Genomic DNA, 25,251 nt, shown 5'->3' with positions numbered 1-25,251 from the left:
TCTTTTGGTGATGGGCAGTGTTGTTTTAGCGCCAAACATATCTTTTGGAATTATGGCCAAAAAGTTCAACCTTGGTTTCATCAGACCATAACACCTTTTCCCACATTCTTTTGGGAGACTTCAGATGTGTTTTTGCAAAATGTAGCCTGGCTTGGATGTTTTTCTTAGTAAGAAAAGGCTTTCGGCTTGCCACTCTACCCCATAGCCCAGACATATGAAGAATACGGGAGATTGTTGTCACATGTACCACACAGCCAGTATTTGCCAGATATTCCTGCAGCTCCTTTAATGTTGCTGTAGGCCTCTTGGTAGCCTCCCAGACCAGTTTTCTTCTCGTCTTTTCATCAATTTTGGAAGGATGTCCAGTTCTTGGTAATGTCACTGTTGTGCCATATTTTCTCCACTTGATGATGACTGTCTTCACTGTGTTCCATGGTATATCTAATGCCTTGGAAATTCTTTTGTACCCTTCTCCTGACTGATACCTTTTAACAATGAGATCCATCTGATGCTTTGGAAACTCTCTGTGGACAATGGCTTTTGCTGTGGGATGCGACTAAGAAAATTTCAGGAAAGACCAACTAGAGCAGCTGAACTTTATTTGGGGTTAATCAGAGGCACTTTAAATGATGGCAGGTGTATGCTGACTCCTATTTAACAGGATTTTGAATGTAATTGCTTAATTCTGAACACATCTACATCCCCAGTTATAAGAGGGTGTGCACCAAGTATATTTGCATTATTCTCTACTAAGAACATATTCTTTCTCTTTCCAACATGAACTATCACAGAATGGACTTGCGTTCCACAGTGGAACGCATGTCCCACGGGAACAGGAAGTGACATCACTACACATGCGCTCCTACACATGCGTTCCTAAGTGATACACAACATAGAGGGGTATAAATAGCCCATAGATATCACTATATGTTTTATGTTTTTATTACTTGTGCATATTAATTTCTCCTGAAGAAGGGGGTATCTGCTTAGCCTCCAAAACGCGTTGAGCCTTGATTCTAATAAAAGGAATATTCAAGAAGTTCCTCCTGTGGTGACTGCGTTTGTTCCTGTGATTCTACAAGCAATCCTGTCCAGGGGAGTTTAGCCTATGGGTGTTTTATGCTTATACCTTAGACTATCTCCCCTGTGAAGTGAGTTACCTATATGTATATGTTTACTTATTTTATCTACATTTTAATATACCGGTTTGTGGTTTTATTATGCCTTTATATGCTGCTATATACTGAGGTCTGAACACACTGTATAATCTTTATGTTGATACATACAGATTCTCCTTTATATAGTACACGGCCGTCCGGTTGTGCACGGATCACCTATATCCTAAGGACCTACTATAAGCATTAATATATAATATTTATTTGGCCTTCCTTATACCGCACTCCACTTTACTCAGGTGATTGGCGCCCTCATTGTGGTTGGGTTCTCGGTTGTTCTTTTCCTTTTGCTTATTTATTGCTGTATACAGCCACTATTGCTGTATATTCAGCCACTCCTGGCAGTCTCTCACCACCTACTAAGGCTACTTTCACACTTGCGTTCAGAGCGGGTCCGTCTGATGTCTGCTCAGACGGATCCGCTCCTATAATGCAGACGTTTGTATCCGTTCAGAACGGATCCGTCTGCATTATAGTTTGAAAAAAATTCTAAGTGTGAAAGTAGCTTCAGACGGATCCGTCCAGACTTTACATTGAAAGTCAATGGGGGACGGATCCGTTTGAAGATTGAGCCATATTGTGTCATCTTCAAACGGATCCGTCCCCATTGACTTACATTGTAAATCTGGACGGATCCGCTTGCCTCCGCACGGCCAGGCGGACACCCGAACGCTGCAAGCAGCGTTCAGGTGTCCGCCTGCTGAGCGGAGCGGAGGCTGAACGCTGCCAGACTGATGCATTCTGAGCGGATCCGCGTCCACTCAGAATACATTAGAGCTGGACGGATGCGTTCGGGGCCGCTCGTGAGCCCCTTCAAACGGAGCTCACGAGCGGACACCCGAACGCTAGTGTGAAAGTAGCCTTACTTATTCACTAGTGGTCTCTCTCTCCTCCCTGGTGGCGCCCGGTTGTTTTTCTAAAGACCACCTTTGGATATATCGTCCAAGGGAAGTCTAAGACTAATGCTCTTTTTTGGAATTTGTTCTCCCCTCTCTTTTTTCTACAGGATTCAGTGTGAGGCAGAGAGCAGTATAGATATAGTGAAAGCGTTAGAGTTAAAACTGTTGAAAATTTTAAAGATAGCCCAATTAAAAAAAAATCCTATTTCCCCCAGAAATACCCCTACAGTGCCCCAGTGATAATAATGTTCCCTATAGTGTCCCCAGTAATAACAATGCCCCTATAGTGCCCCCAGTATTAATTATTCCCATTATAGTGTCTCCAGTAATAATAATGCACCTATATAATCCCCAGTATTAATAATGCCCACCTGTATTGCCTCTAGCAATAATAATATAACTATTTAGCGAACCCTGTGTTAATAATGCCCCTATAGTGCCTCCGGGAACAAGGATGCCCCATTTAGTGCCCCCAATATTAATAATGCCCTCATATATTGTGCCCTTAGTGGTTATAATGCCTCCCATTGTACCACCAGTAACAATGCCCACCACAGTGCTCCTGTATTTAAAATGCCCCTATTGTGTCCCTAGTAATATTACTAATGCCCCATATAGTGCCTCCACTAATGGCCCCTATAGTGCCTCCAGTGGTATGCTTCCCAAGTGCCTCACTTCCGTTCCATCCCACCGTTTGCGGTGCAGGCCACAGGCCTCTTCCAGCCTGTGGCCTGAGATGCCTGTTTCCTGGCGATGTCATTTCTTCACGACCACCTGCAGTGTACACACACCACCTCATAGGATTCAAGCATAGTGGGCTATGAAGGTAAACAATGGGGCAGGAAGCCATTGACTCCTGTGCTGCAGTATTCAACTGTATAGCTGTCATGAGAATGGTGATGCAGTTAAATTCAGAGTGGCACCTGTGGCAGCCAAACAGGTACATTAATACCTAACGTACCCAGCTTTATTTAACGTGTCAGGTCATTATGTACCCACCTGTTAAGGAGTTCTGGGTTATTAGAGGGTGCCGCTCTGTTCTGGATGCCATGTTTTGACTCTCTCCAGGGCTGGATCGGCTATAGACCTTACAGGGAAATTTCCCAGTGGGCCGATGCCCTAGGGGGCCACTTAAGCCCTCCTCTCTGCAGATGACCGGGTACATAATGAGCTCTCAGTGGTAATTAATGCTGTGAGAATCAGGTACCCATGTACCCAGCCAGCAACCGCACATGCCCTCCTGAATTTAACTGCTGTGGCCGACATCTTACAGTACATCCTAAGCCTCCTGCTCCATTGACAACTGAAGGAGGAGGACACAAGATGGAAGCTGTTGATGGCCACCACAGAGGGCCAGAGTTTGGGGCAGTATATTGTGCTACACCGTGTTATTTGGTTCTGCTGGGATGGTATTTTGCACCATGGTATAGTTGCCCCCCGTGTTGCCCCACCTTCAGTTAATTTGGATCTGTCTACAAAACAGGGCCACTTTTAGTTTTTTTTTCAGGGCCACTTTAAGTTCTCAGTCCACCCCTGGCTCTGTCTCTGGAGGACCCGTCCTCCTGCACAATACTGAACATGGCCACTGTGTAATGCCTCATTTCACCAGTGTTGGTGCTGCAGGGAAATTGCTTACCTACTGTCAGTTTTAGCCAAAGATTACAAGTGATCGCTGGGATTCCCAGCAAGGTGGCATGTGGTGATCACCTCATTCTCAGGGAACTTTTCTAACATGCAGGGACGGTCCAAAGCAGAGTACCCCTTTACCAAACAATGCACAGGACTGCTGTAACATCATCTCATGTATGGATGCCTTTAGATCGTAAGCTCTCTGATGTTTTCCAGTCAGCAAATATGAATAAATAACACAAGGTTCTGGCCTTGGAAGGTGCACAACTGAATGTGATGAGAGAAATCTCAATATCTGCAAATAAAGTGTAAAGCAAGACACATGTAAAAAAATTCACCAGTTGTTATGGAATGGAGGGAGGGATTTGAAGGATTGTTCTTATCAGTCTGGACAGACCGGACCCCTGTCTCTTATCTATAGACCCAGACTTCCTCTGACCAAGAAGAGAAGGAAACCCCCCCTCTCCCCATGTACTGGTATCCCCTAGCCTTCCCTCCCCTTACTGTAGACTGACTCCACCTTTCCAGTTGCAAAGTGGATTGTATACTTACATAGACCATGAGGAAACATTCAGCTGGACCCCCATAAATTTGCTATAGAAGACACCCCACCCACCCGATTTATTGGAGACGATGACTTTTAGTTCCCAACTATGAGAGAAAGGAGGATTTCTGCCAGGTGTCTATCGTGACACGGGTAAGTCTGTGCCGTCTCTCCACGTGTTATATGTGTCTAAATATTTTCTCCAGCTTTATATCCCTCCGTCTATCTATCTCATATCTATCTATCTCGTATCTCTCTATCTTGTATCTATCTATCTCTCTCATATCTATCTATCTCTTATTATCTATAAATCTTTCAATCTATTTAATATCTATCTAATAATATCTATTTATCTATCCCATATCTATCTATCTATTTATCTATCTATCTATCTATCTATTCTATCTCATGTTTATTTTATTCTATCATCTATCTATAGTATCTATATATGTACAGTATCTATCAATCTATTTCATATCTAATAATATCTATTTATCTATCTCATATCTATCTACTCTATCTCATGTCTATTGTATTCTATCATATCTATCTCCTATCTATCTATCTATCTATCTATCTATCTATCTATCTATCTATCTATCTATCTATCTATCTCCTATTATCTATATATCTATCAATCTATTTCATATCTAATAATATCTATCTCATATCTATTTATCTATCTCATGTCTATCTATTTTATCATATCTATCCATCTATCTATTTTATCATATCTATCTATCTATCTATCTATCTATCTATCTATCTATCTATCTATCTATCTATCTATCTATCTATCTATCTATCTATCCGTCTATCTGTTTCTCTGTCAGCCCCTGTCCCATGATGATCTTTGTATATCACCTATATGCAGTGGATGTAGTTGTGTTCTCTGGTGTGTAATCGCATTTTGCACACCCCGCACACTTGCTATTACACTCCGGGTTACATGTCTGTGTGCTGGATATTGAAATCAGAATATCAGAAAGATTGCAGCGTGTGTCAACCTCCCCGAATCTATTCTTAGTGGAAAGGAGAACTGTCAGAGAGGAAGTTCGATGTGTGCAGAGAATTAACCACTTCACACACCCTCCAGACTGCCACTATACACAAACATGTAGTGCACCCCACCACTGCCGATGCTGACGCACATAGGATTCGCCATGTTGTATATGTATATATAGCTGCAGGTTAATATTCATATTTATTTACCTATATACAGGGCTATAAAATCAAGGGGAAAATTTAGTAAAAATCCTTTAATCCGCCGTTGCTCTATAGGTATACTGTAGATATAGACTGAAAGATAAATCTGATCAGAACAGGGGCAGGGGGTAACATAGGTAGAATTAGATTTTGGCCTTAATTTGCTATACATTTCTGTTACTGGCCAATAATCCGGAATGTTTGATAACCCGACACCTAGCAGATAATGTTTATATGGGATTAAGGGAATTTTACTGTAGTATTAAATCTGACGAGTTCTACACAGGCATAGTACAGCAAAGGCATAGCGTGGGGTCCTGGTCCTTGGAGGAGACGCAGGAATGGGACAATAGGTGGAAGTGCTGGTCACCAGTCACACGTGGGCAGAGAGGAGATAAAAAGGCTCCCCTGTCCTAGTAGAAAACAAGACCTGAAGTGTGAGGGGCTAGGCCTGGAGCAACTTGAGCAAAAAATGAAAATTCAAAAGCATAAAATCTTTATTTAAGTTCAATAATATCATAAAATACAATTTACAGGGGCCATCCCAAGGGTTACAACCTTGGTGACCAGCCTGTTATGGGCCTTACTGACCAAGCAATTATTTTTTTTAAAAATTATTTTATTGTGGCTTTCCAAGAGCTATACCTTTTTTATTTTTCCATCTATGTAGTCGTATAAGGGTTTGTTTTTTGTGGGACAAGTTGTAGTTTTTAATGGTACCATTGTGAGGTACACATAACTTACTGATTAACTTTCATCAACACTTTCTGGGAGGGGGAGGGGGGAAAAAGAGCAATACTGCCAAAGAGTTTTTATGTTATAAATTTTGCTGTGTTCATTTCTCGACATTAATAGTATAATAACTTTATTCTGTGGGTCAGTACGATTACAGCGATACCAAATACATATAGTTTTTTATGTTTTACTATTTTTGCGCAATAAAAACCTTTTTTAAAAAGAAGACAATGTTTTTTCATCGCTGGATCCCAAGACCCATAACTTTTTTATATTTATTTCTATGGAGCTGTTTGGTTGCTTTTTATTCTGGCTTTTTTTTGTGACGAATAAGCAAAAAGCAGCAATTCTGGGATTTTTTTTATCACGGCCTTCACCATATGGGATAAATGACATGATATTTATAGTACATTTCTAATAGGTATAGGGGGCACACTGCCAATAGTGAGGAGTGCAAAACGGTTCGAATACAATACTAAACAACCAAAAAGCCAAAGAGTTTAGAAAACCGTAATAAAATGAAGATCCAACAATTTATAAAATCAGTAAAGCAATTTTATTAGACAGGACAATTCAATACCAAAAAAAGAGAAAAAGTAATATATAAATGATAATGTAGCATCAAGAAATATAGAACAATACCTGAAGAGGATAAATTGCAATAGTGTAAACCCTGGACATGTATGTGGGCCTATGTAAAAAAGAAACCGCCCCACGCGTATCGCTGGTAAAACCCAGCTTCCAGTGTTTGTATGTTTGTTCTGTCTAATAAAATTATTTGTAGTACAGTTTGCTATGGACGTGGTGATACCATGTATGCAGAGGAGATTTTATTTTGTCAATTTTTTCAATTGAAAAGCATTTTTTTAAATGAAAAAGAAGCATATTTTTTATTTAGAATTTTTTATTTATTACATATTCTTAACTTTTTTAACCATGTAATAGTTAGATGCCCACTCCTCGCTTGTGAAGAGCGGAAGCTGACTGGAAAGGTGATGACCATGTTGCAGCTGGTATTCCACTATTGCCCTCTGCTGCTCAAAAAGCCTGGCCAACATGTGGAACATCGAGTTCCAGCGCGTGCTCATGTCGCACAACAGTCGGCGAGCTGGAAATTGTAAGTGCTGCTGCAGCGTTGACAAACCAGTGAAAGCTGTCGATGACTTGCGGAAATGGGCACACAAGCGGCGCACCTTCACCAGTAGCTCAGGCAAATTGGGGTAGGTTTTGAGAAACTGCTGAACCACTAAGTTGAAGACGTGTGCTAGGCATGGGATGTGTGTGAGCTTGCCGAGCTCCAAAGCCGCCACCAAGTTACGGCCATTATCAGACACAACCATGCCTGGTTCTAGGTTGAGTGGCGAGAGCCACAGCTCAGTCTGGTCTCTTATCCCCTGCCACAGCTCTGCGGCGGTGTGCTGTTTGTCACCTAAGCAGATCAGCTTAATCACGGCCTATTGACGCTTCCCCACTGCAGTGCTACACCGCTTCCAGCTACCGACTGATGGCTGACTGGTGCTGCAAGAAGATAATTCTGAGGTGGTAGTGGAGGAGGAGGCGGAGGAGGAGAATTGGGGGTTGGAGCCACTAAGGTAGGTGGTGGCGAAAACCCTGATGGAATTAGGGCCCGCAATCCTTTGGCGTCGGTAGCGCCTGTGCGATCCCAGGGTACGACTCACTCCCGGCCTCCACAATGTTCACCCAGTGTGCTGTCAGGAGGAATGTAGCGTCCCTGGCCGAAAGCACTTGTCCATGTGTCAGTGGTTAAGTGGACCTTCCCAGTAACTGCGTTGGTCAGGGCACGGGTGATGTTACGGGACACATGCTAGTGTAAGGAGGGAACTGCTCACCGTGAAAATAGAGGCGCCTGGGGACTGCGTAACGAAGGACGGCCGCCACCAGGCTGCAGAAGGCCTCAGTGTCCACAAGCCTACATTTTTGGAGATTTCCGCAAGGGTGTGCTCTGGGGAACAGTTGCGGGCCTGTTTGGAGTGGCCCGCCTTCTCCCTTTTGCCACCCCACTGCCTCTTCCAGCCTGTTGCGGGGCTGCGAATCCCTCCCCCTCTGTACTGCTGTCCTCGCTCGGCTTGCCACCTTTCCAGGTTGGGTCGGTGACTTCATCGTCCACCACCTCCTCTTCCACTTCCTCACTCTGCTCATCCTCCTGAATTGTTGACCTAACAACCTCAGTTATTGAAAAACTGTGTCTCATCCTCATCATCAACCTCTTGAGACACTAATTGCGGTTGACTTATTGGCAACTGTGTCTAATCATCATCATCCACCTCGTGAAACACTAATTGCCGTTCGCCACCGTCATCTTCTTGTGACTGTGGATGCTCAAGAGTTTGGGAATCGGGGCACAAGATCTCATGCCCCTCTTCAAGCGGGCTTGTCGAGAGGCCCAAATGAAGGAATGGCGCTAAAAAGAGCTCCTCGAAATATGCGAGTGTGGGATCACATGTTTGGCAAGACTCTCCATGGTGGGAGGAAGGAGGATCAGGGTGAGGATTGTGTTGACCAGACTCTTGGTTACTGGACTTGGTGGAAGACAGGGTGGTGCTTAACCGACTGGAAGCATTATCTGCTGCAATCCAACCGACCATCTGGTCGCACTGGTCTGACTTCGAGAGCCTTCGAGAGCGTTGCCCTGCGCCGCCCTGCAAACTGGGACATGAAACTAGGTATCGTGGATGATTGTTTTTCTTGTGCTCTGGCAGCAGGCACAGTTTCAATGCACCCAGGGCCACAGCCTCTGCGTGCACCATCAGCATCACAGCCACTTCCCTGTCCCTTACTGCTCGCCTTCTTCATATTAAATGTTGAAATTATGTCACACGTACAGTAGCGTAGGATTTGTAAGTGTATGCGCCAAAAAATTTAAAAAGGTATTTGGGATGTGGAAACGTCACACAGGAGAAATACCCCAGATAATGTTGCTGATGTGACCAGCGGCTAATAAAAAATTACAGGGAATGTCACAGGTATTTGGGATGTGGAAACGTTACACAGGAGATGTAGCGCAGCTAATGTCACTGTCCGCAGCGGACACCGTCTACGGAAAAAGTACACTGGATGTCACAGATATTTTTGGGATGCGCACACGTTACACAGGAGAGTAGCGCAGATAATGTCGCTGTCTGCAGCGGCCTAACTATTGCATGCTATTTAGCGCAGGATGCGCTAAAAATGGATATTGCTGCCACACACAATAGTCCTTAAAAGGACTTTTGGGTCAGTAAAGTTTTAGCAATTTAGCAAAGGTTGCGCTAAAAATATATATTGCTGCTGCCACACACAACAATAGTCCTTAAAAGGACTTTTGGGTCTCTGACAATTTTTTTTTTATGAAAATTTCACTCCCTACACTATCTTTCGCTTCTTCAGCACAGCTCTCCATGACTAACACTAAGCCGAACACGTGTCATCGGGTGCTATATAGCACCCGATGACGCGTTCCGGCCAGCCAATCACTGTAATGCCAGTAACCAACATGGCTACGGCATTACAGTCAAGGGCAGCACTTACCTGCATGTTTATTGGCTGCGTAGCAGCCAACAAACGTGCGGGGAGGAGACTCAAGCATTGCCCTCGAGCACATGCGGTATTCGGCCGAATACTGCCATGTGCCGAGCATCGAGATGGTTGAGCAAAACTGGTGTTCGGCCGAGCATGCTCAATTAACACTAGTAATAGTCCCACAAGGGGACTATAATAGGCAATCTTTTTATCGCTTCTAAAATACAATATACGATTTCTCTAGTGCATTGTATTTTAATGCCAGTGCTATACTGACATTAACTAATAGGCTGCTCCAGAGAGGCAAGGCCTGCAGGGACAGCATAGAAGCAGGACTGGGGTCTTCACTAGACCAGAGCCTGTGTGAATACATATTGGCACGCCATGACCTCATTTGTGGGGTGCCGATGGGAGACAGAGGGAGTCTGCTCCCTCTGTGACCACTTACAGGCAGCGGGCACTATTGCCCATGGCATATAAAGAGTTAAACAGCCCAGATCAGCACTCCTGCCAGTTCGGGCCATTAGAGCAGGAGTGCGGCTCTCATGGGAGAGCCAAGACCCCGCTCCCTGCTGCTCGGGGGACCCATGCAGTGTTTAGACTAGGGTGTAAAAATCAAAAATGCAAAAAGGGGAAAATCGCAGGGTCCTACTATGGAATCTGTCACTGGAAAATGACCTATTGTTTAAATCAATTTGTTTTATGTTAAACATATTTTTACATAATTTTTAGTGATGTTATATTTAATTTTCCAAGTCACTATCTATATTTTAAAAAAAAAAATCCTAAAATCCTGCAATTTTCGAACTGGCCACTAAGGGCTCATGCACACGACAGCGATCCACAAAACACGGATCTGCAAAAAATACGGATGACGTCCCTGTGCGTTCTGTATTTTGCGGAACAGAACAGCTGGCCCCTAACAGAACAGTCCTATCCTTGTACGTAATGCGGACAATAATAGGACATGTTACATTTTTTTTGCGGAACAGACAGAAAAACAGGAAACAGAATGCACACTAAGCAACTTCCATTTTTTTGGGGGGACCCATTGAAATGAATGGTTCCGCATACGGTCCGCAATTTTTTTTTAACGGACATGGAAAGAAAATACGTTCGTATGCATGAGACCTAAAGCTAACAATAGGCTCCACTTTTTGGTCTGTACAGGTCACTGTTCAGCAGTCATCTCATTATCACAGGCAGGATTGGAATGACAGATATCACAGATTAAATAGATAGAGTAGATAGACAGATAGGCATAGCTTATCTACTACCCCTCCCTACACATGTATGTCACAGAGCATACCTAGAAAACTCTCCCATACAAATCAGAGTCCCCTCCAGACTAGTGATGAGTGACCCAGGTTTGTCCTGCTTTGATAAACCAAGTTCGTTCATCTACATAACTGATAATTATGCTGATTCCTAGCTCTGTACATTGCTTAAAATGTATTGCCTCTGATGAGGCTCTTTAAATATGGCGGCGGGTAACGTGGGACTTCAGTAGTCTCGTGCACACATACATTAATGTACAGATAGCCAACCTAAACTTGATGGTTAACGCGTTAAGTAAAGAATGTGTTATCAGAGTCAAGTTTAGCTCGGCTACATCTGTATTACATTACGAATCCGAACTCGTGTTCGTGGCATGCGCCACGATCATTAACAAACCCAGGTTTGCATTCGAAATGTAATACATCAATGCATGCGGTGATACGGTAACTGCGCGTGCACGAGACTACTGAAGTCCCAAGTTTCCTGCCGCCATATTGAAAGAGCCTCATCAAAGGCAATACATTTTAAGCATGTAGGGAGCTAGGGATCGAGAGTTACGTAGATGAATGAACCAGGTTTGTCAAAGCAGGACAAACCCGCTTCACTCATCGCTTCTCAAGGTTACTGTGTTTATGGCCGGTGGTGGCTGCTGTAAAGCATATCTCTAACTCCTGAACAACTCAGGCAAGATGGCCGCCCCCGTAATCATATCCAGGAAATACAATAAAAAATCAGCAATAAAAAAATAAAAGCAGATTAGAAAAAAAAGGAGATGTGTCACTAAAAAAATGATAGAAGAACGAAGAAGAGGCAGCACTCCGGATAAAGTCAAAGTCAATGGCGGTGGACCCACTTTTATTTCTCCAAATGCAATGTTTTAGCCCAACTCACTGAGGCCTTGCAGTTGGGGATATAAAAGTGGGTCCACCACCTTTCACGTTATCCGGAGTGCTGCCTCATCTTCCTTCTGTTGATTATTGGACGTAGAGCCTACGACGGTCTGGGAGGATTTGCAACCATTACATTAGAACAGTTCTGCTGTCCTTTTTCGTTCTCTAAAAAATTATAGGTGACGCAATCCCTTTAACACTAAGTGAGTTTTGGTCAAGTTTCTCAGTGTGAGAGAAGCCTAACACAACGTGGTGGTCGTATCATTATACCCCTTTCCTACAGTATTCTCACATGGGTTTGTGTATATACCGTACACCTTGCAGTATCTTTTGGTAAAAATTAGCATTTCCAGCAATGTTAGCATTTTCCATATGGGTTTTTATGTGTCAGAGTCAAGGTAGTAACTACAAGGATGCAGCTACTATGGGGTCCCAATCCCACTGCTGTGTGGATGATAAGGTGGGTAGTCTCAGTATGTACACATGTAAGAGCATCAAGATCGTGATAATCAGAATCTTTCTATTTACTGAATGCACTTGCTCGACCCTATTCAGAATTTGCTATCCCAGGGCTTTACCCCTGGTGACTTGTTGGCCAGAGTTTCCAGATTTGATGGATTTGTTGCAGAGAAGTAAAGTACAATACACATGAATGAGGTTTTCAATACCCCAATCACATGTAGTGAATTTTCACAGCGTATTTGAGGGCATACCTGAGGGAATTTTTAGCCCTTCGCCTGTGGCTGTCCTAAAATTATCTCTGTTAGGTTATTATATGGTATTTTATAAACTTGACAAAAACACAGAAATATAGTGGCAATTCTGGAGGAGCTGCTCAGCCCCTAACACTGTAGCTTGTTTTTCATTGGGGGAGCAGCCCCACCGCATGTGGACCGCAGCAAACGACTATCCCCAGCAAAAAATGCATACGGTGGGGGATGTCGGCGCGGTCCACATGCACCACAAAGGCATCCTACACAAAACAGAGCATTGTGAGGATGAAAATATAATCATATAAATCACAGAAAAAATGCACCAAACGGATATGCCACTGACTATACTGGCTAGTCATAAATGCAGATATTAAAAGCTGAGACTTTCGCCAATATATTCCTGTCAGGAAAACATCGGAGCCCATCATGCACCACGTCACGGTCACTCAGCATGGCAAAGGGTCCTACCACTACGCTAACTATGGTGTGAACAAGGTCTGAAGGTGATGTAATCTAGCTCACAGCCAAACTTCCACACAAACGCCTAGCAGGACAACTAGTGCAATGTGAACAAAGCCAGACTGTAAGCCACACCCATATCAGACCATGTGATGGAGGTTACCAGGTGCAAAAGAGTGTTTGAATGCCAGGTAAAGGCACATGCACTACATATAAAACAAGACAAAAACACAGAAATATAGTGGCAATTCTGGAGGAGCTGCTCAGCCCCTAACACTGTAGCGTGTTTTTCATTGTAGCATGTGGACCGCAGCAAACGACTATCCCCATACATGTATTTTTTGCTGGGGATAGTCGTTCGCTGCGATCCACATGCGGTCGGGCTGCTCCCCCAATGAAAAACACGCTACAGTGTTAGGGGTTGAGCAGCTCCTCCAGAATTGCCACTATATTTCTGTGTTTTTGTCTTGTTTTATATGTAGTGTATGTGCCTTTACCTGGCATTCAAACACTCTTTTGCACCTGGTAACCTCCATCACATGGTCTGATATGGGTGTGGCTTACAGCCAGTGGAAGCCTGGCTGTGAGCTGGATTACATCACCTTCAGACCTTGTTCACACCATAGTTAGCGTAGTGGTAGGACCCTTTGCCATGCTGAGTGACCGTGACGTGGTGCATGATGGGCTCCGATATTTTCCTGACAGGAATATATTGGCGAAAGTCTCAGCTTTTAATATCTGCATTTATGACTAGCCAGTATAGTCAGTGGCATATCCGTTTGGTGCATTTTTTCTGTGATTTATATTTTATAAACTTGGGCTAAAATACAGTGAATCACACAATCGCATAATAATAGAAAATAATGATTTAACCCCTTAGTGACCAAGCCTGTTTGGGCCTTTATGACCAAGCGTTTTTCTTTCTTTTTTTATGGTCTCGTTCCAAGAGCTATAACTTTTTTATTTTTTTATCTATATAGCTTTATGAGGGCTTGTTTTTTACGGGACAAGTTGTAGTTTTTAATGGCGCCATTTTGGGGTACACATAACTTTCTGATTAACTTTTATTAACTCTTTCTGGGAGGGAGATGGGAAAAATAGCAATACTGCCACTGCGTTTTTACATTATACATTTTTTGGCGTTCATTTTTCGGTACAAATAACATAATATCTTTATTCTCTGGGTCAGTACGATTACAGTGATACTAAATACTTATAATTTTGTTTACGTTTTACTACTTTTTTTGCAATAAAACACCTTTTATTAACCCCAAAAATTATTTTGCATTGCCACTTCACAAGACCCATAACTTTTTTTTATTTTTTTATATGGAATTGTGTGAGGGCTTGATTTTTGAAAGACTACTTGTATTTTTCATTGGTATGATTTTGGAGTAAATTCCGCTTTTTGATCGCTTGTTATTACGTTTTTTTTCGGTGGAAACTAAGAATAAATTCGAAATTCTGTCTTTTTTATTTTTTATTTTTTACGGCGTTCACCATAGGGGATAATTTATGTAATATTTATGTAGTCCCGGTCGTTACGGACGCGGCAATACCAAACATATGGGGGATATTTTCTTTTTGCAATTTTTTTCATTGAAAAGCGTATTTTCAATGGAAAAAAATGCCTATTTTTTTTATTTTATGGAATTTTTTTTATTTAATAAATGTGTATTTTTTTTCTATTTTTTTTACTACTTAATGGTCCCACAAGGGGACTATAATATACAGTATTTTGATTGCTTTTAAAATGTAATGCATTATCTCTATAATGCATTGCATTTCAATAGCAATGCTATTCGAACATTGACCAGCAGGCTGCGCCAGAGAGGCACAGCCTGCTGGAAGTAACTGAAGACAGGCTCGGGGCCCTGATCGGAAGTAGGGTAAGCTTCCCAGTACATCAGCACCCCGCGATCGCATTTTCGGGGTGCTGATGGGAGACAGAGGGAGTCCGCTCCCTCTGTCACCACTTTACATGCGGCGGGCGCCATTGCGCCCGGCATGTAAAGGGTTAAACAGCCCGGATCGGCACTCCTGCCGTCCCGGGCTGTTAGAGCAGGGACCCGGCTCTCATGTGAGAGCCAGATCCGCGCTCCCCGCTGCACGGGGGAGCCGTGCAGCGCTTAGACTGGGCCGCCGTAAAAATGCGGCGGCCCAGCCTAAGGCCCCTTAGTGACCGCCGTAAAAACACGTATGGGTGGTCACTAAGGGGTTAAAGTATTTTTTATGAGACCTTTCAAAGACAACAAAAAAAGATTAAGTAAAAATTTAATTAAAATGTCAATACTACAAAAAATTGCAAACGTTTTAAAAACAAAACGTAATTGTAATCCTATAACAACCTGTGAACCAAAAATAACAAATGCACAAGAACAACACCCAGTATCCCAGCGCCGGCCTGCCCTTAAAGAGATTTTACGGCATTGTAGCTCAGTTATTTGAGCAGTGAAGACATTAGTGTGCATTCCCTAATTTTTACCTAAATTCTATTAACTTCCCTGGCGGTATGATTATGTCAGGAATTTTGTACCAAAAATGGTGCTTTTGTTGATGCCATGTTATAAATATTTTATGGGCACAAATGACAGTAAAATGGCAGGCAAGGGGCACTGTACAGTGATCAAGTGTTAGATCTGAGGTGATACAGTGTAATCCTCTCAGAATACAATGTATCACCTCTTTTATGTGTGTGTTTCACTTTTATGTTTACACTTTTGAATTTCCCGCCCAGTTCCGCTCCCATGCGCCGCTGCTGCTCGCAGGGAACGGAACCAGGAAGTCAGGTGCCGACCGGCGCTCCTGCCGGCGATCACAGCGGATGACATCGCTGGATCGCCTGGAGAAGGTAAGGACTCCGCTGACAGCTCTGCAATGTTACCCCGAGCGTGACTCGGGGTTACTGCTCCTGGCAGTGAAAATTAACCCCCGAGTCATGCTCGGGAATACCGCCAGGGAGGTTAAAGGTTGCCAACAGAAAATCCACTGGTACACCCGGCACAGTGCCATGCAGGACATGGTCCCATTGATGTCTATGCAGAATGCAATCCGTTTTTTTGCAAACATGCAATTGTCCGCAAAAAACAACAACCCACAGATCTGCATTTTTGTGGACAGTATACGGCCATCTGAATGAGCCCTAAAGGAAATGTGTCACTTAAAATTTTATCTGCCAGTTAAAATCAGAAATTAACACATATCTTTTCTAATCTGTTTTTATTTTCTGATTGTAGATTTTTTAATTCTATTTCCTGAACATTATTATAGGGGCAGACATCTTGTCTGAGCTGTTCTTAACAGCATTTAGAAAGCATTAAGAAAATTGCTCTACGGCAGCCTCATGGGCCATAGACACAATGGTCGAGGGGACCTCGTTGACTTCTATGGGAGAGTTTTCTAGCCATGCTCTGTGACCTGTGCAGAGGTCATTGTACAAGGGAAGAATAGATAAGCTATTGCAAAAGGTGGATCCTGTGTTATCTATACACAGAGGTGATATCATTACAGGCAGGGTTAGAACGGCAGATAAGCAAGTAACTGCAGTAAAGTGATCTGTACAGAGCAAGAAGTGGTGCCAATTATAAGACATAGTGGCCAGTGCGAAAACTACAGGATTTTCTCTTTTTTTGTTTAAATATATAAAATACATGAAAAATTAAAAACATATTCAAAAATTCTTGTTAAACATAAAAAAGTGATTTAAAAGCTATGTACACCTTTGGGGGCATTTTTTTTTTAAATTATTGCATTATTTTTTCATTTGGTCTTTATAAAAAATATGGAATCCTTTTCTCTGTACAGAGCTGAGATGCTCTACTAGCAGAATCTGAATTTTCTCTCTCTTCCGTTAGACAGCTAGCTGACGGCTCCTTATCTCTGCTCTCCAACATTATAAACACTCATTATAGCTCAGGTCTTATCTTACTGATAAGAATGTGGCTTCAATAAGTGTTTCTGACCTCTCAGTAAATTAGAGATAAGGGTAATTAGATGACCGGCAGAAAGTGAAAGTGAAAGTAGGATTCACACAGCTAGAAAAACAATTAACCCTTTGTGACAGAACGGCTCAATATTTTTAATAAAGACCAACTGAAAAAATTATTTTTAGCCTAAAATGAGTAAAATGCAATTTTCTGAAGACACATTCCTTTTAAAAGGGTTGTCTCACTTCAGCAAATCATGTAGAGAAAGTTAATAGAAGGCACTTACTAATGTATTATGATTGTCCATTTTGCCTCCTTTGCTGGTTTGCTTCATTTTTCATTATGCACTGCTCGTACCTAGGGGTTGTGACCACCCTGTAATCCAGGCAGTGGTGTACATAGAGAAGTAAGAGCCCCATAGCAAGGATCAAACCAGGCCCCCCACACAGAACAGAAGGGTTTCTGCCTAAACCCTTTTCAATGACCCTTGCGCCATTTTTCCCACTGCCTCATTTGCTAAAAGTTGTTCCTTTAGAGCAGGGTTTTTCAACTCCAGTCCTCAGGACCCACCTACCAATCATGATTTCAGGATTTACTCAGTATTGAGCCGGTGATATAATTAGTGTCCATGCATCAGGACTTACCACAGGTATTTATTCTGTGGGATATTCTCAAATCCTGATCGGTAGCTGGTTCCTGAGGACCGGAGTTGAGAAACCCTGCTTTTGAGGGTAGAGTCCTGACCAAGTTTTAACTCCCAGTAGAAGAGGAGATGATCCCAACTGGGCCCCCTCTTGCCCTGGGCCCCATAGCAGTCGCATGGACTGCCACTATGGTAGTTATGCCCCTGAATCCAGGGGTGGTGGTCGTGCTTGCACACTATAGGAAAAGGTGCCAGTCTCTTTGGTGGCTGGGGCCGTGGGAGCGCACATAGGCCGTTACTTTTTCCCATAATGTGCAAGCACGACCACCACAGCTGGATGGTTGTAATCCCTGGAAACGAGCAGTGTATAATGTGAGAGAAAACTGAATCCAGCCAGCAAAAGAGACAATATAGACAATAACAATACATTAGTAAATGCCTCGTATTAACTTTCTCTACATGATAAATGCAATTTGCTGAAATGAGACAACCCCTTTAAGTTGGTCACAAATATTTCATGTTGGCTGAAGGATCAAACTTTCAGTATATTGATCTATAGACATGTATTACTTATAACCGTTATCATTTATTATGGTTTTCCAATTTGTCTGTAAAAAATGTTGGATGTCCGTGATTTTGGAATAAATTGTCCAGAAAAATTCTGGTTGGCAACCCTAGCCGTGTAGTGTAGATACAGATGCAATGGCCGGCGAATGGTGCAGGAGTCAGTGACCAGACCAGTTGGTACAAATAAATTTGTCTCTCTTTACTAAAGTGCAGAACAGGAGTAGTAGTTATTCCAACAGTATCAACGCACAAGGGTGTAGTAGGCTGAGTTTTCACCCCAGGGAAGGGTGTAGAGGGAGTTTACATTTCTGGCTGATGTTGCAGCACACAGCACTACAGGAAGTGTTGTGGCTGTGGCTCATCTACTCCCACAACCTGGAAGTTCTGGTCATAAACCAGGGAGCGTGGTGGGAGCATGGAGAATGAAGTGAAAACATAGGAAAAGTTGACAAGTACACTATTATGCATGTAGGAGACTAGATGGAGTTTGCACAATTAAATTACATTTTTTAGTATCGTGTATAACTCTTCTTCTCTTCTTCTCTCTGGAGCACTTTGGATGTTGGTTTTCCGAAACTCGAGGACAGGGGAACAAGCAGACATGTGTCTTCTCCTTAACACACCTAGGTTCATCTCCTAGCAACCTAAAGGGGCTAATTTAGCTAGCGTAGCTTGCAGAAGTATCGCCCGGCTAGCCCTACAAGACATTAACGTTATATGCTGCATGATAGAAACATCCATGCTTGTACATACCGCTACTTTTAAGTCTCCTGTGGAAACTGGTCCAGCTGAAATGCATAGAAACCTCAGTTTATTGAATCATTTTCCCGAGGGCTTCCCTATTATATTAGTTTATTAGGATTGGTACCACCTGCTTAGGGTCGCATCTAGGGTATATAGGGATGGTTCAGGGGGGCTGCTCTGTTCAGCATGGATGCTACACTTACCTGGATGCAAATACTAAGCCAAGCCAAGAAGGGTCAGAATACGGAATCTGGCCTTGACCTGTTCTGGAGTCATATTTGTTCCATCTAGTGCTTGATCTACTGGTTATTTTACTTCAAACTTATCATCTTGTACAATAAGGATACACTTACACTTTACATTTTGAGGCTGTTCTACGTAAGTGTAGATGGGTCTATACTTATTATTGATTTATGTTGGATTTTTCATATTTGAGTATTTTTTTAACTGGTATTAAATAAAAATTAAGTTTTAGTGGCTTCATTGTTCATCTTCTAGGAGTAATCAGCTCCAGTTCTACAAGCATCCTGTGGTGACCACTATATACTGTGGTTTCTGTGTGATACTAAGCGCAACAACTATACAATGTACGGCGCTGTCAGGGCCGGCTCCAGGTTCATGTGGGCCCTTGGCCGATAAATTCTCAGTGGGCCCCCTTACACAGTGATAACTCTCTGAGTACATGTAATATAGTAGATATCACCTGCAGTCCTATGTAATGACACAGATAACACAGTGTTGGCTATCTTAGTACATAAAATGTAGCAGTGCTACCTGCAGTCCAGGGATGGACTGGGACAATAAAGTGGCCCTGGACTTCAGCCAGACCGGCCCACTTTATTTTTCCCAAACACACTAAAAAAAAAAAACATGTGAATGGCGCTGTTATGGAGGGGATCTGTGAATGGCACTGTTATGGAGGGGATCTGTGAATGGCAGTTTTATGGAGGGGATCTGTGGATGGCACTGTTATGGAGGGGATCTGTGGATGGCACTGTTATGGAGGGGATCTGTGGATGGCACTGTTATGGAGGGGATCTGTGGATGGCACTGTTATGTAGAGGATCTGTGGATGGCACTGTTATGGAGGGGATCTGTGGATGGCACTGTTATGGGGGGATCTGTGGATGGCACTGTTATAGAGGGGGATCTGTGGATGACACATACCGTATATAGCATCTTATGCTATGTGTCATCCACAGATACCCCTCCATAACAGTGCCATTCACAGATACCCTCCATAACAGTGCCATCCACAGATCCCCCCCATAACAGTCATCCACAGATCCCCCCATAATAGTGTCATCCACAGATCCCCCCATAACAGTGTCATCCACAGATCCCCTCCATAACAGTGTCATCCACAGATCCCCCATAACAGTGTCATCCACAGATCCCCCCATAACAGTGTCATCCACAGATCCCCCCCATAACAGTGTCATCCACAGATCCCCCCCCATAATAGTGTCATCCACAGATCCCCCCCATAATAGTGTCATCCACAGAACACTGTTATGGAGGGGGATCTGTGGATGACATTGTCATGGGGTGGATCTGTGGATGACACATATAGCATAAGATGTTATATACGGTATGTATCATCCACAGATTCCCCATAACGGTGCCATCCACAGATCCCCCTCCATAACGGTGCCATCCACAGATCCCCTTCCATAACGGTGCCATCCACAGATCCCCCTCCATAACAGTGTCATCCACAGATCCCCCTCCATAAGTGTCATCCACAGATCCCCCTCCATAACAGTGTCATCCACAGATCCCCCTCAATAATGGTGCCATCCACAGATCCCCCCCATAAGTGTCATCCACAGACCCCCCCCCCATAAGTGTCATCCACATGACAGACCCCCCCCCATAACAGTGCCATCCACGGATCCCCCTCCCTATAACAGTGCCGTCATCCATAGATCCCCCTCCCCGCCACTCACAGTAGTATACATTAATAAATCGGTATCCTGCAGGCTGCAGACAGTAACTTTAATTTTAACACAGCGCTCATCTCTTTACTACCTTACATTCAGCTCCCTCCAGCCTCCAGTAACAAGTGCGGGCGGCAGCGCTCACTCACTGACGTCACGCGCCTGCGCCGCCTAGTGGGAGGAGCAGGCGTGTGACGTCAGTGAGTGAGCGCCGCCCCCACACTGCCTGCTGTTACTGGAGCTGAGTCAGTGTAAGATAGTAAAGAGATGAGCGCTGATTTTAAAGTTAACACACTGACAGCAAAAAAATTAAAATGGCTCGGGACCGGCCGGGCCCCCCCGGGGTCCGGGCCCCTTACTGGGGTATCGGCTTTACCCCCCTGATGGCGGCCCTGGCCGGCCCATAATTCGATCGGCCCACCGGGATTCTCCCGGTACTCCCGATGGCCAGTCCATCGCTGCTGCAGTCCTATGTAAAACCACAGATAACACTAGTGCTAATAATATGTTAGAGTTACCTGCAGTCCTATGTAAAACCACAGATAACACTTGTGCTAATAATGTGTCTTTTCCAGCATAGAGTTCCGTCCTAGGGGCTATATACCGGAAAATAACTGATCAGTTTTATGCTCTATACCGGAAAATAATTGATCAGTTTTATCCCCATGCATTCTGAATGGAGAGTATTCCGTTCAGGATGCATCAGGATGTCTTCAGTTCAGTCTTTTTGACTGTTCTGGATGGAGATAATACCACAGCATGCTACGGTTTTAACTCCGGACAAAAAAACTGAACACTTGCCTGAATGCATTTTTTTCCATAGGAATGTATTAGTGCCGGATCCGGCATTCAAAATACCGCAATGCTGGATCCGCCCTTCTGGTCTGCGCATGCGCCAAAAAATGTGAAAAAAATAAATGCCGGATCTGTTTTTCCGGATGACACCGGAAAGACGGATCCGGCATTTCAATGCATTTGTAAAGCGGATCAGGATCCTGATCAGTCTTACAAATGCCATCAGTTGGCATACGTTTTGGCGGATACGGAACTGCCTGCCGGATTCCTCTGCCGCAAGTGTGAAACTACCCTTAGTGTTACCTGCAGTCCTATGTAAAACCACAGATAACACTATTGCTGATAATGTGGTAGTGTTACCTGCAGTCCTATGTAAAACTACAGATAACACTAGTGTAGATCATGTGGTAGTGTTACCTACGTCCCTAGTGTGTCTCCCTGTGTCTCTCCCACGGACTCCATGATGGAGTCACTGCCTCCTCTTCCTTCTTCTTCTTGCCCCGCACAGAATGTCCTGATGCAGCTGCATCAAGACATAGTAACACTGTGGGCATGGTAATGGTGACAGACACACACACAGGGACAGACACACATACACAGGGACAGACACACAAGGACACACACACTGGGACGGTCAAATACACACAGGGACAGACACACACACACAGGGACACACACACAGGGATGGTCCAATACAGTCAAATACACACAGGGACAGATACACACACACAGGGACAGATACACACACACAGGGACACACACAGGCACAGATACAGACACACACACACAGGCACAGATACAGACACACACAGGGACAGACACACTGACACAGGGACAGATACACACACACACACAGGGACAGATACACACACACACACACACACAGGGACAGATACACACACACACACACACAGGGACAGATACACACATACACACACACAGGGACAGATACACACACACACACACACACACAGGGACAGATACACACACACACACAGACAGGGACAGATACACACACACACACACACACACACAGGGGCAGATACACACACACAGGGACAGATACACACATACACACACACAGGGACAGATACACACACACACACAGGGACAGATACACACACACACACACACAGGGACACACACACACAGGGATACACACACACACACACAGGGACAGACACACACACACACACACACACACGGACGGACACAAACACAGGGACACACACACACAGGGGCACACACACACAGGGACAGGCACACACACAGGGACACACGCACACACAGGGACAGACACACGCACACACAGGGACAGACACACACAGGGGCACACACACACACAGCTAAGCCTGGCTCTTCTCCCTACACACAGGAACACACATACACAAAGTGACACACACACACACAGGGACAGATACACACACAGGGACAGACACACACACAGGGACAGACACACACACAGGGACACACGCACACAGGGACAGACACACACACAGGGACACACGCACACACAGGAACAGACACATACACAGGGACAGACACACACACACAGGGGCACACACACACACACAGCTAAGCCTGGCTCTTCTCCCTACATAAACATAGTTCTCTGCTCCTCCCCCACTGGTCACATGGGCGGATGACATCAGGAAGGTCCTTTAGTCCAGTAGGAAACTCCATCTACCCTGTTCTGAGTCCTGAGGCCGCCCACCCCAGCAGTGCACATGGCAAAAATTGTCTGCATTGCTGGGGTAAGCTGCCCTGGAATTCAGAACAGGCAGCTTAATGAAGACCAGGACACAGCTGCAGGAGTAAGCGGGCACAGTGGGCCGGGTGCTGATGCAGGCCCTGGGCACTGTGCTTAGTGAGCGGACAGGAGGCCGCGGCGCTACTGCAAGCGCCGGTGCCTTCTCAAACAGCTGATCGACGGGGGTCCCGGATGTCAGACCCCCACCGATACTGATGACCTATCTAGAGTATAGCTCATCAGTATTTAAATCTCGGAAAACCCGTTTAAGGTCATTTAACACAGTCCAATCATCAGACCAATTATCGGGGGTGAGCATTTTTAAAAACGCTCCTTCCTGATAACTAGCCCTTTTAAAAATGTCAGTAAATGCGCATTCATTGGGTGATCGTGTCTTTCAACCAGTGGTGTAAACAGGCATATGCTGCCAAGAAACAATTATCCTCTATGGGAACAAGTGATTACTGTAGATATTGCTCGTTCCCATACAAAGGAGTTGATTGTAGCATGTTGATGATGAGGCAATTATTGGGAATGTTTGGTTTGTTCCCAATAATTGCCTTAAATATCAGTCCATGAAAGGGTAGGTTCACACCTTTGTTTAACTAATCTGGCAGGGTTTTCCGACAGAGAACAGCCTGTTGGAGTTCACCAGATCCAGCCTAGTTGGATACCATTGTACCCCATTAACTCTAATAGGATCTAGTGGGCGTCAGTGTGGATCAATAGGACCCCAGCCCATATGTGCTGGTTCTGACTCTAACTTTGTTCTGGACTACTATCATAGTAACATAATGACACCTGTCCATCCAGCCTGGGGAAGTCACAACTCTACCTATATCACTTTCTCCTGAACTTACAATCTTATAGGTCTCTCTGAAGTCCCCTCACCTGGTTGATGGGTGGTAGCGTATAAAACTATACCTTCGAGTCAAATTTTAATAAGATGTGCCTAATGCCCTTATAAAAGTTTTTCTAATATACTTTATTAATAGATTTAGTATTTTTCATACACTCCCCCCCCCCTCTAAAGTGCAACATTCCCTGTGCGCTTAAAACTGAAATGTCTGTACACCGCTGACTCCTTGACGTCTCCAGCATCGTTGGCGGACATCATTTCTACTCAGCGTGAATCGACTTTCATCAGTGAACAGCAGCGAGGCTCCCTGGCCAATGCGAAACAATGATGCCTGTGGTCAGGTTAGGGTTAAGCGATATACAAGTATCCACGATATACCGCAATATAAAAAAAACTGTGATATGGCAATATCACCATTTTCTTATAACCGCAATATTTAATGACGTCACAGGAGTGGTGGCATGTGTGCTGACCGCTTCTAAAATGTCCGCTTCCTGCCACCTGCTTATGTTCCCGAGTCACTGGCCTCTGCCTCCTGCATTACTACTAGCGCGCAGAGGGCTGGACACAGCTGCAAGTGCACTGGAGGGAGGGGGTGAGCAGGCTTTTTTTACATTAAACTTTATATAAACCTGTCATAAACTGCTGCGCAAGTCTGGTGCTTCGCCGCCGCCTCTTGTCAGTGCAGTAGTTTGAATGACATGTGACTAGACCTCCGTGGGATCTAACAAATAGATTTTTCTCTGATCCATGTGGCAGCTAACATATAAAGCACTAAGTGATCTTGCTGCCATCTGCTGCAACATTACCAAGACTTTGTACAAACATTAATATGTGTCACCAACATGTGTCTTCACTCCAGTGTCACAGGTTGTCCACCTGTGATGTGATACGCATATAAATAGAGACGTCACTGTGCAATGGGCGCCTCCCCCCAGGGCCCTTCTATAACGTGCGACCCAGGTGTAGGAATGCCGAAT

The 25,251-nt window shown here is 44.1% G+C and overlaps 1 protein-coding gene across 1 annotated transcript in view; it reads left to right on the top strand.

Annotated features, from left to right (window-relative positions):
* The first annotated feature begins 4,240 nt into the window (after positions 1 to 4,240).
* LYL1 (LYL1 basic helix-loop-helix family member) overlaps positions 4,241 to 25,251 on the top strand; it is a 56,071-nt gene continuing 35,060 nt past the window's right edge. Inside the window, exon 1 of the mRNA XM_040415017.1 lies at positions 4,241 to 4,400. The gene's annotated coding sequence lies outside the window, so the exon portion shown is untranslated. The remainder of the gene's footprint in view (positions 4,401 to 25,251) is intronic.

This window comes from Bufo bufo, chromosome 1 (assembly GCF_905171765.1).
Source record: "Bufo bufo chromosome 1, aBufBuf1.1, whole genome shotgun sequence".
NCBI classification, from domain to species: Eukaryota; Metazoa; Chordata; class Amphibia; order Anura; family Bufonidae; genus Bufo; species Bufo bufo.
The sequence above is the reverse complement of the archived record's forward strand: the minus strand, read 5'-3'. Positions and strand labels throughout refer to the sequence as shown.